Source organism: Callorhinus ursinus, unplaced genomic scaffold (genome assembly GCF_003265705.2).
Source record: "Callorhinus ursinus isolate GAN/ISIS: 27379988/994484 unplaced genomic scaffold, GSC_fseal_2.0 scaffold61, whole genome shotgun sequence".
In the NCBI taxonomy this organism is placed as follows: Eukaryota; Metazoa; Chordata; class Mammalia; order Carnivora; family Otariidae; genus Callorhinus; species Callorhinus ursinus.
The window spans coordinates 3,791,663-3,802,283 of NW_027397123.1; the positions used below are offsets into that span (position 1 = coordinate 3,791,663).

The window sequence follows — 10,621 nt, forward strand, 5'->3', positions numbered from 1 at the left end:
CTGTATATCTGTAATTAGGTTAAAATTAAAAAAATATATTGTAAAGGTGCATGACAACGTCACAGAAGCAAAAAGTAGGAAGTGCAGCTGGGTCTCATGGGTTGTATAAATCTATCCAGTTCTTTTCATCTTGCACTGGTCCATTCATGTTTGCCTGTATCCCTCAGCAGATTTCCTCCATTCTCTCCTTGTAGATATTTAGCTTCCCTCCTTGTCCATAATGATTGCTTGTTGAGGAATTTGCTGCCCCCATTCTAAAGCACCATGAAGCCCAACACCACACAGCTGCTTGACTCTGAAATGTAGTACCCTTATTCCAAATTTCAGACAGGTCAAATCTAATTGGCCCAAGTTGGATTAAGAAAAAGAAATCATAGGAGGAATAAAGAATATCGAGAACTGGATAAAAAAATGAAGATACAACCTATCAAAATCTGTTGAATACATTAAAAGAAGTGTTTTGGAGGAAATTTATACCCCTTAATACTTACACTAGAAAAGAAGAAAGCTCCAGAGTCATGAACTAAGTGACTATCTTAAGAAACTAGAAAATGACATTTCTCCAAAGAAGACATACAGATGGCCAACACACAAAAAGATGCTGAACATCATTCATCATCAGGGAAATGCAAATCAAAACTACAATGAGGTATCACCTCATACTTGTCAGAATGGCTAAAATAAAAAACACAAGAAACAGTAAATGTTGGCAAGGATGTGGAAAAAAGGGAACCTTCTTGCACTATTGGTAAGAATGCAAACTGGTGCAGCCACTGTGGAAAACAGTATGGCAGTTCCTCCGAAATTTAAAAATGGAACTACTCTATGATCCAGTAATGACACTACTGGGTATTTACCCCCAAATTTTAGCAAAAACACTAATTCAAAGGGATATATGCACCCCTATGTTTACTGCAGCATTTACAATAGCCAAATTCTGGAAGCAACCCAAATGTCCGTTGATAGATAGATGGATAAAGAAGATGTGGTATATACACACAATGGAATATTATTCAGCCATAAAAAAGAATGAAATCTTGCCATTTGCAACAACATGGATGGAGCTAGAGAGTATAATGCTAAGGGAAATAAATCAGTTAAGAGAAAGACAAATACCATATGATTTCTTTTTTTTAAATACCATATGATTTCACTCGTATGTGGAACGTAAGAAACAAAACAAATGAAAAAAGGAAAAAAAAAGAGAGTGACAAACCAAGAAATAGATTCTTAATATAGAGAACAAACTGATGGTTACCAGAGGGGAGGTGGGGGGGGAATGGGTGAAATAGGTGATGGGGATCAAGAGCACACTTATCACGGTGAGCACTGAGTAAGGTACAGAATTGTTAAATCACTATATTGTACACCTGAAACTAATATAACATTATATGTTAACTATACTGGAATTAAAATTAAAAACTTAATAAAATTTAAAATAATAATAATGTTGGGAAAATTTTGTTTTGGGGAAAATTTTTAAAAAAGAAAAAAACTAGAAAATGAACTACAGAATAAACTCAAAGAAAATAGAGTATTTCTTCTACTTTTAAGAAAATTAAAATAGTGTTTGTTTCAGCAGCATATATACTAAAATTGGAACAATACAGAGAAGATAGCATGGCCCCCATGCAAGGATGACACACAAATTGAAAAGTATTCCATATTTAAAAAAAAAAAAGAAAAAAAGAAGTTAATGAAAAAGTAAAATGGAGATTCTTTTTTTTATTTTAAAAGATTTTATTTATTGGGCGCCTGGGTGGCTCAGCTGGTTAAGCGACTGCCTTCGGCTCAGGTCATGATCCCAGGGTCCTGGGATCGAGTCCCGCGTCGGGCTCCCCCTGCTCTGCAGGGAGCCTGCTTCTCCCTCTGCCTCTGCCTGCCACTCCCCCTGCTTGTGCTCTCTCTGTAAAATAAATAAAATCTTAAAAAAAAAGATTTTATTTATTTATTTGAGAGACAGAGTGAGCAAGAGAAAGAGCACACAGGCAGAGGGAGAGGGGGAAGCCAGGCTCCCTTGCTGAGCAAGGAGCCTGATGTGGGGCCTGATCCCAGGCAAAACTAATTTGTGGCATTAGAAGTCAAGAGTGGTCTTCTTTAGGGCACAGAGAAATAGTACTTGAATGTGATACAAGGAGAGCTTCCAGAGGGATTATAATGTTCTTTGACCAGGGTGCTAGTTACACAGGTGGTGTCACTTCCTGCTAATTTATCATACCGAACACTTGTAATATAGGCACATTTCTTTATGTGTGTTTTACACTGTTAAAATTTTACATTATATCTCATTAATAAATCTTTTAAACACCTGTAAGGAAGGTTTCAATTTGTTTAGGGCGCGGACACAGGGTCTAGCATTCCTGGTTCCTCCCCTGTAAAAGTTTGTAGCGCCCTCCAGTGTGGCAACTAAAAACAACTGCGCAAGTTTCCAAAACTCCCACTAGGGGGCGGTACCGCCCCGTTTGAGAAGAACAAATCTAGCCCAGATTCTAAGTAAGTGGTTTGCATATTGGGATCTGGAGCTCAGCGGAGAGGTCTGTGCTGGAGATAAAAACTTGGTGGTGGTAATGGGAGTGTCCTCTGATGTTAAGTGGTCACCGAGCCCCGATATTAAAGGCTGAGTAGGCGTGGAGGGCACTGAGACACAGAGAATCGCAGGAGTACTGGGGGGAGAGAGATTTTCCTAAAATTGTTGCTGGAGAATTGGTAAGGCAGGGAGTGATGGGGAGTAAGGCTGGTGAGATGGACCAGGATAAACCATGAAGATTAGCTTATGGTGTTTGTACTTTATCCTACAAGTGGTCAGAAGCCAATTAATAGCTGAAATAAGGACAATGGACGAACAGCATTCATGAGCCGTCTCCACATGCCTATCCCTATTCTAAGTTCTTTTTATGTATTTTCTGCTGGAACCATTAGAACCACTCATGAGTCCAATTATTTTGTCACCCAGTGTCCATTCACCCTTTCCCAAGCTGACTTTTGGGAAGCAGCAATACCTATTCCCTCACTTCAAGTAGGCTTTGTGCATTGAATGTAGTGCACTCTACCTGGGGCTCCAGAATGGCCACTCAGATTCGGCCATTCCGAGAATCTAACTCTCCAACCCCAGTGATTGACTTAGGGGTCACCCAATCAAAACGGAGAGGACTCTGATCCCATAGCTGTTCTCCCACTTGGAACTAAGTCTCTTTGCTAATATAAAAGCCCCTTTCCCTCCCGTCACAAAATGGGTCTCCACCCACAGGACCACATGGAACTTCATTCTAGAAACTTCCATGGCTACTATAGAGCAGCCCATTGTGTTCTCTCTGTTCTGCCAGGCACGCAAGATTCTCCACCTAGTCTCTCCTCCATCCAGATTGTCATTTTCTTTCTTTTTAAAAAAATATTTATTTATTTGAGAGAGACGGAAGGAGTGGGGCGGTGCAGAGGGAGAATCTTGAAGCAGACTCCCCGCTGAGCGCAGAGCCCAATATGGGGCTCAATCCCAGGACCCCAAGATCATGACCCGAGCCAAAATCAAGAGTCGGCCGCTCAACTGAGCCACCCAGGCACCCCTAGACTGTCATTTTCAACTTAACTTTACCCCAGTCTTAGCTTTGCCCTTTGGATAGGTTAGAATCTTTTGTTGTTGTTGTGGCAGATTGTATTTTTCAAAGATGGCCACAACAAGATTTGTTCCTCTTACAATGTGACTTGACACTATCCACTAAAAGACAAGATCTGTGCCCCTCCCCCCACCACACCTTGGTCTGGGTAGGTTTATGACTATGGCAGAAATGACACTGTGTGACTTCCAAGAGTAGGTCATAAAAGGCAATACAACTTCTTCCTGGTTCCCTTAGGATGCTTACCCTAAGAACTCGACCACCATGCTGTAAAGAAGCCCAAGCATCTCTCCCTCTCTCTCTCTCTCTCTGAAATAATAAACTCTTTAAAAAAAAAAAAAGGCACCTGGGTGGCTCAGTCAGTTAAGAGTCTGCCTTCGGCTCAGGTCGTGATCTCAGGGTCCTGGGATTGAGCCCCGCGTCGGACTCCCTGCTCGACAGGGAGTTTGCTTCTCCCTCTCCCTCAGCCTGTCCCCACAAATTGTGCTCTCTCTCTCTGAAATAAATAAATAAAATCTTAAAAAAAAAAAAAGTCCAAGCATTCTGTGGAGAGGAACTGAGGCCCCCCAGCCCACTGCCTTGACTGAGCCTCCAGCCAACAGCCAGTACCAAGTTGTCTTATATGTGAGTACAGCATCTAGAAAGTGCCTCTTCCCACCTCAAACTGAGCTGTCCCTGCTCATACTGCATGGAGCAGAAACAGGATAGCGAGGCTGAGCCCTGTCCAAATTGCTAATTTGCAAGCAAAATAAATTACTGCTATTGTTTTAAACTACCAAGTTTAGGGGTAGTTTATTTTGCAGCAGTAGATAACTGAAGAATTGCTTCTGCTGACTCACTCCTGGTGGCTTATTTTCTTGTGTGCCTGGTGATCTTTGAGTGTGAACTTATTACTTGATCTTAGTTACTGGGAGTCCTACACACTTAAATTGGGGAAATCTTCCTCCAGAGAGGATTTGCTTCTGGTTCTGCTGGTACTTAAGGGGCGTAATTAACCTGGGTCTATCCCAGCCCCTCTCAGGGTCTTGGCTTAACTTGCAAGTACCAAGTCCAGACCCCCTACCTCTCCCACAGCCCAAGACTTCTCAGCAGCCACTCTCAGGGCAGCTCTACCTCTCAGCTATCCCCTGCTCTCCCTCTGCCAGATCTTTTGAGGGGGTGATTCTTCGGGACTCTATTACTCCTTGCAAGATCACAGTGACTCAAGGAGGGAGTCTTATCCACAATTTACTCATACTGCTGCAAGAAGGAATCTCTAAGTCCTGTGTCCAGCAAATGCCAAATAAATCCATTACATCATTCATTCATTCAACAAAAATGAAGTCCCATGCTAATCACTGGGGATAAATTAATGACATTAACAAATGTGGCCCCTGCCCTCATGACACTCACAGTCTGGTGAAGAGGGAGATATTAACTAAGTATTTGCTCAAATAAGGATGAACGTGTCAGGAACTACAAGTAAAGTGTGGAATGGTTAAAATTCCCTCACGGCAAGGGCTGCTCAGGGTAGGCCTCGTTGAAGGCGCACCTTAAATCCTGAGACCTGAGGACATGTGGGAGTTAATTAGGCAAATAAGAAAGGGAAGAGTTGTTTGTTTGTTTAAAGATTTATTTGTTTGTTTTAGAGAGAGAGAGAGAGCATGAGTGGGGGGGGAGGGGGGAGGAGCAGAGGGAGAGAGAGAATCTCCAGCCGACTCCATGCTGAGCGCAGAGGCTGACGCAGGGCCCAATCCCACAATCTCAAGATCATGACCTAAACCAAAATCAAGAGTCGGACACCCAACCGACTGAGCCACCCAGGTGCCCCTGTTTGTTTTTTAAGTAGGCTCCACACCTAGCCTAGAGCCCAATGCGGGGCTTGAACTCACAACCCTGAGATCAAGACCTGAGTTTAGATCAAGAGTCAGATGCTTAACCGACTGAGCCCTCCAGGCACCCCAGAAAGGGGAGAGTTTTAAGGGAAAAGGAATAGCAAGTGCAAAGGCCTTGAACAGGAAGAAGCGTGGTGTGTTCAAGGGACAGCAAGGAATAAAAGAGGGTGGGTTTTAGGGGAGATATAAGAGCTAAGGCAGAGGAGTGTAGAGGCCAGACTGTGGGGGGGCAGCCTTCTCAGCTGGGATGCACATTTAATCACCAGGGGAGCTGGTGACATTCCCAATGCCTGTGAACAATTAAATCAGACTCTGTGGGGGTAGAAGCCCAAACGTCAGGAATTTTAAAAGCTCACCAGATGCTGGAAACAACAGGTTAATGGATAAACAAGCTAAGATTTATCCACACAACAGAATACTACAGCAGTCAAAAGGAGCAAGCTACTGATAAATGCAAAAACTTAGGTGATCTCAAAGACATCATGCTAACTGAAAGAAGCCCGTCTCAAAGATTACATACTGTATGGCTGCATATATTTGACATTCTCAACAACACAAAACCACAGCGATGTCAGAAAAGATCACTGGTCATCGGGAGTTATGGGTGGGGAGAGGGTGCGGCTGCAAAAGGAGTGTTTTGGGAGGATGCAACTGTTCTTATCTTGATTGCAATGGGGTGTGTGTGTGTGTGAAATGAATTTAAACATGTGTTAACATTCATTGAACTGTACACTAAAAGAAAAAAGTTATGGGGCGCTTGGGTGGGTCAGTAGTTAAGTGTTTGCCTTTGGCTCAGGTCATGATCCCAGGGTCCTGGGATCGAGCCCCACATCGGGCTCCCTGCTCCGCGGGAAGCCTGCTTCTCCCTCTCCCACTCCCCCTGCTTGTGTTCCCTCTCTCTGTCTCTCTCTGTCAAATAAATAAATAAAATATCTTTTTAAAAAAGAAAAAAAGTTATTTTTATGGTATGATAATTTAAAAAATAAAATTAAAATAATCTCCCCAGGTAATCTCAATGTGCAGCCAATGTTGAGACACTGGTGATGGCCCTGAAGACCATTTGAAGGAGTTTTTCGTTCTCTTCAGAACCATGGGGAGCAAGAGAGGGGCATCCCTGGGATGGGAACCCCCAGGAGGATTCATACATTGAGGCTGGTCCAGGGAGACCACTCTTTGGTCTGAAGGCACCAGAGGGATGAGACATACTCTGGTTTGTTTCATGAATTCATTCAATAGTTATTCAGCACCTAAGTTGTGCTGCCTATACCTGGGAAACAAAGCAAGACAAAAATTAAACTACTCCTTCCTCCTACCAGGCAAGGAGAAAGGAGTATTTAGAGATTGCAATTTTGTTTCTGGCTTCTCTCCTCTCCCTATTCCTCCCTGAACTCTAGTCCTCTCAACCCCTAATGGCAGGTCTGGGAAGGCTTTGAACCTAGCCCCTCAACCTATCTCCTACCCTCCTGGTCAAGGCTGCTCTGAGTTGTCGAGGAGCCTAGGAGGCCCTAATAACATGGTGGCTAAGAGACCAGGCTTGGGGACTCTGGAGTCAACCTAAATGGTCAGCAGTAGGATGCTGGTCTACTAAATTATGGCTCTTGACCAAAACACAGGATTTACAGTAAATACATAGGGTAAAGGAACACATTAGATGACATCACATGAGTATAATCAGGCAAATACAGCATGTGGGGCATTCTACAAGACATCTGGCCTGGGCTTTTTTGGGAAGTAAATATTGTTTGTTTGTTTGTTTTTTTAATCATGGGGCGGCTGGGCAGCTCAGTCGGTTGAACCTCCGACTCTTGGTTTTGGCTCAGGTCATGATCTCAGGGTCATGAAATCCAGCCCTGTGTTGGGTTCTGCGCTCAGCACAAAGTCTGCTTGAGATTCTCTCTCTCTTCCTCTGCCCCTCCCCCCGCTCGCACTCTCTCAAATAAATAAATCTTTAAAAAATACCATGAGGACTATACCAAAAATATACCCAAAACACTAAAGAGACATAACAACCAAATGCAAAGCATGAACATGGATTGACTCTAGTCTAAAAAATAATAACAACAGCTATAAACACATTTTGGAGACAACTGGGGAAATCTGAACATGAATGTGATAGTAGATACTAAGGAATTATTGATATTTTCTTAGATGTGAGAACGGTGGTGTGGGTATGTAGGAGGATGTTCTTTTTATTAAGATTTATTTTAGAGAGAGTGAGAGACAGAGAATGAGCAGGGGAAGGGGCAGAGGGAGAGGGAGACAATCTCAAGCAGACTCCCTGCTGAGCAAGGAGCCCGACACGGGACTCACCTCAAAACCCCAAGATCATGACCTGAGCCGAAATCAAGAGCCAGATGCTCAACTGACTGAGCTACCCATGCACCCCTGTTCTTACTCTTAAAACACGCATGCTGAGATGCCACAAGGTCTATAACTTACTTTCAAATGATATGGGACACATGTTTATATTAAGAGATAAGGAAAGAGGAGAGAAAAAGCAAAGATGGCAAGTTGTTGGATCTAGGTGGAAGGTGTGTAAGTGGTCTGTGGTCATTCTTTAAACTGTGTTTGCAAATTTTTAGGCTAAGTGTCAGAGAAAATGAAATCATCAACGATGAGAATCCATACAACAGAACAATCTGCAAACGTTAAAAATGAGACAGATCAGCGAACCATAGAGAAAATTAACAAAGCCCAAATTGGTTGTTTGAAAAGATAAATGAGACTGATAAAATCCCTAGCTAGACAGATGAAGAGAAAAAAGAGAACAGAAATGACCAATATCAAGTGTGAAAAAGAGGTTATCTCTACAAATTCTGCAGTTAAGATTTGACAATTTAGATGAAGTGACGATTCCTTGAAAAACACAAGGAATGAAAGCTTGTGAAACAGAACATAGGAAGAGCCCTATATTTATTAAAGAAATTGAACTCATTATTTAAAAAACTTCCCGCAAGATAAATAAATAAAATCTTAAAAAAAAAAAAGGGCAAACTTCCCACAAAGACAACTGGCCCAAATGGCTTTACTGGTGGATTCTATCAAAGATTAAAGTAAGGGGGCACCTGGGTGGCTCAGTCGTTAAGTATCTGCCTTTGGCTCGGGTCATGATCCCAGGGTCCTGGGATCAAGCCCCGCATTGGGCTCCCTGCTCAGTGGGAAGCCTGCTTCTCCCTCTCCCACTCCCCCTGCTTGTGTTCCCTCTCTCACTGTGTCTCTCTCCGTCAAATGGATAAATAAAATCTTAAAAAAAGAAAAAAAGATTAAAGGAAGAAACAACATAGAGCTTTTCAAATTTGAGACAGAACTATATGTGCTGAGATGGGAATGATCTTTCAAAATAGATTCAGTTAAAAAAAATCAATGTGCAAAGGAATGAATAGTAGCCTCTCATTACATAATAAATAAAGAAGATATATAGGTGCATTTTCTGTCTTTGCAAGGATAGCCCACTGCCTTACAGGGAGGAAACTGAGGGGCTGAAATTCAGAAGTGGGAGAAAGACTAATTTTTCACTCTGCCCCCTTCTGTATTGTTTTAATTTTTAAATATGAACTGTGCATGGAATTAAAAAAAAAAACAGCTTAAAGACTTTAGCCCAAGCTTTGCTGGATTTATAGTCTGACTCTAGTCACATGTTCTGTGAATTGGGTACTGATAAAAGACTGCAGAAAGAGGCTGCATGGCTAAAATCTTTTTTTTTAAAGATTTTATTTATTCACTTGAGAGAGAATGAGAGACAGAAAGCACGAGAGGGAAGAGGGTCAGAGGGAGAAGCAGACTCCCCGCTGAGCAGGAAGCCCGACGCGGGACTCGATCCCGGTACTCCAGGATCATGACCTGAGCCGAAGGCAGTTGCCCAACCAACTGAGCCACCCAGGCGCCCTGCATGGCTAAAATCTTGAGGGGACAAGGTCATTAAACCCACACTTAGCCACCCACTAGCCAGTGTGATTTCAGGTAGGTAGCTCTACCTCTCTAAGCCTCTGCTTTTAACACCTGTGAATTAGGGGTTATACAGTAAAGGATTAATTTTGCCCAGTTCCTGGGAGGTAACCTCTTGGAATATCCTGCTTGGAAAGAGTGTTTTTGTTTACCTGGGACATGCAGTGTCAGCTTGACTCTGGAGGAGCTGGAGACTAACGTCAGTCACATGGGAGGACAGCTGTAACTATGTGACTGACCCCCCCCATTGAAAGCTTGGACACCAAGGCTCATGTGAGGGCCCCTGACTGCAGTCTGCTGGGCCTGTTGTCACGCACTGGGGCTGGGAGCATTGAGTGCTGTTTGCTCAGTGGCCCTGGGAGAGAATGACTAGAAGCTTGTGCTTGGAGCCACCTGGAACCCATGGACCTCTTTCCTTTGCTATTTTTAATCCATATCCCTTCCCTGGGATAAACCATGACTGTGAGTAAAATAGCTCTTCTGAGTTCTGTGGGTCCTTCTAGTGAATTACTGAACCTGAGGTGGTTTTGGGGATCCCCGAACACAGGCGTGATGAACACTGTATACCCCACCAGGGGCAGAGGCACCAGGGAGACTGTGCACACACAGTACCTAATGATCACAGCCGGTACTTACTGAGCGCATATCGTGGACCAGCCTGTGTGAGCTCATGAACTCACCGGATCCTCATAACAGCCCCATGAGACTGATACTATGATTCATGTCTCCTTTTTATTTTATTGTGAAATGTACTGTACATTCAGCAGTATAAAATATAGGTGTATGGCATTAAAAAAATACCTAGAGGGGGGCGCCTGGGTGGCTCAGTTGGTTAAGCGACTGCCTTCGGCTCAGGTCATGATCCTGGAGTCCCGGGATCACGTCCCGCATCGGGCTCCCTGCTCGGCAGGGAGTCTGCTTCTCCCTCTGACCCTCTTTCCTCTCGTGCTCTCTCTCATTCTCCCTCTCAAATAAATAAATAAAATCTTTAAAAAAAAAATACCTAGAGGGATACCTGGGTGGCTCAGTCGGTTAAGTGTCTACCTTCAGCTCAGGTCATGATCCCAGGGTCCCGGGACTGAACCCCTGCGTCAGACTCCCTGCTCAGTGGGGAGCCTGCTTCTCCCTCTGCCCCTCCCCCCGCTAGCGCGTGCGGTCTCTCTGTCTCAAATAAATAAAATCTTTTAAAAA

The 10,621-nt window shown here is 43.5% G+C and overlaps 1 non-coding gene across 1 annotated transcript; it reads left to right on the plus strand.

Moving 5' to 3' along the window:
- Window positions 1–1,566: 1,566 nt before the first annotated feature.
- Window positions 1,567–1,671, plus strand: LOC112810832 (U6 spliceosomal RNA). The gene has a single exon (XR_003204900.1). It is a non-coding gene; the product is annotated as a U6 spliceosomal RNA (small nuclear RNA).
- The last annotated feature ends 8,950 nt before the right edge of the window (window positions 1,672–10,621 follow it).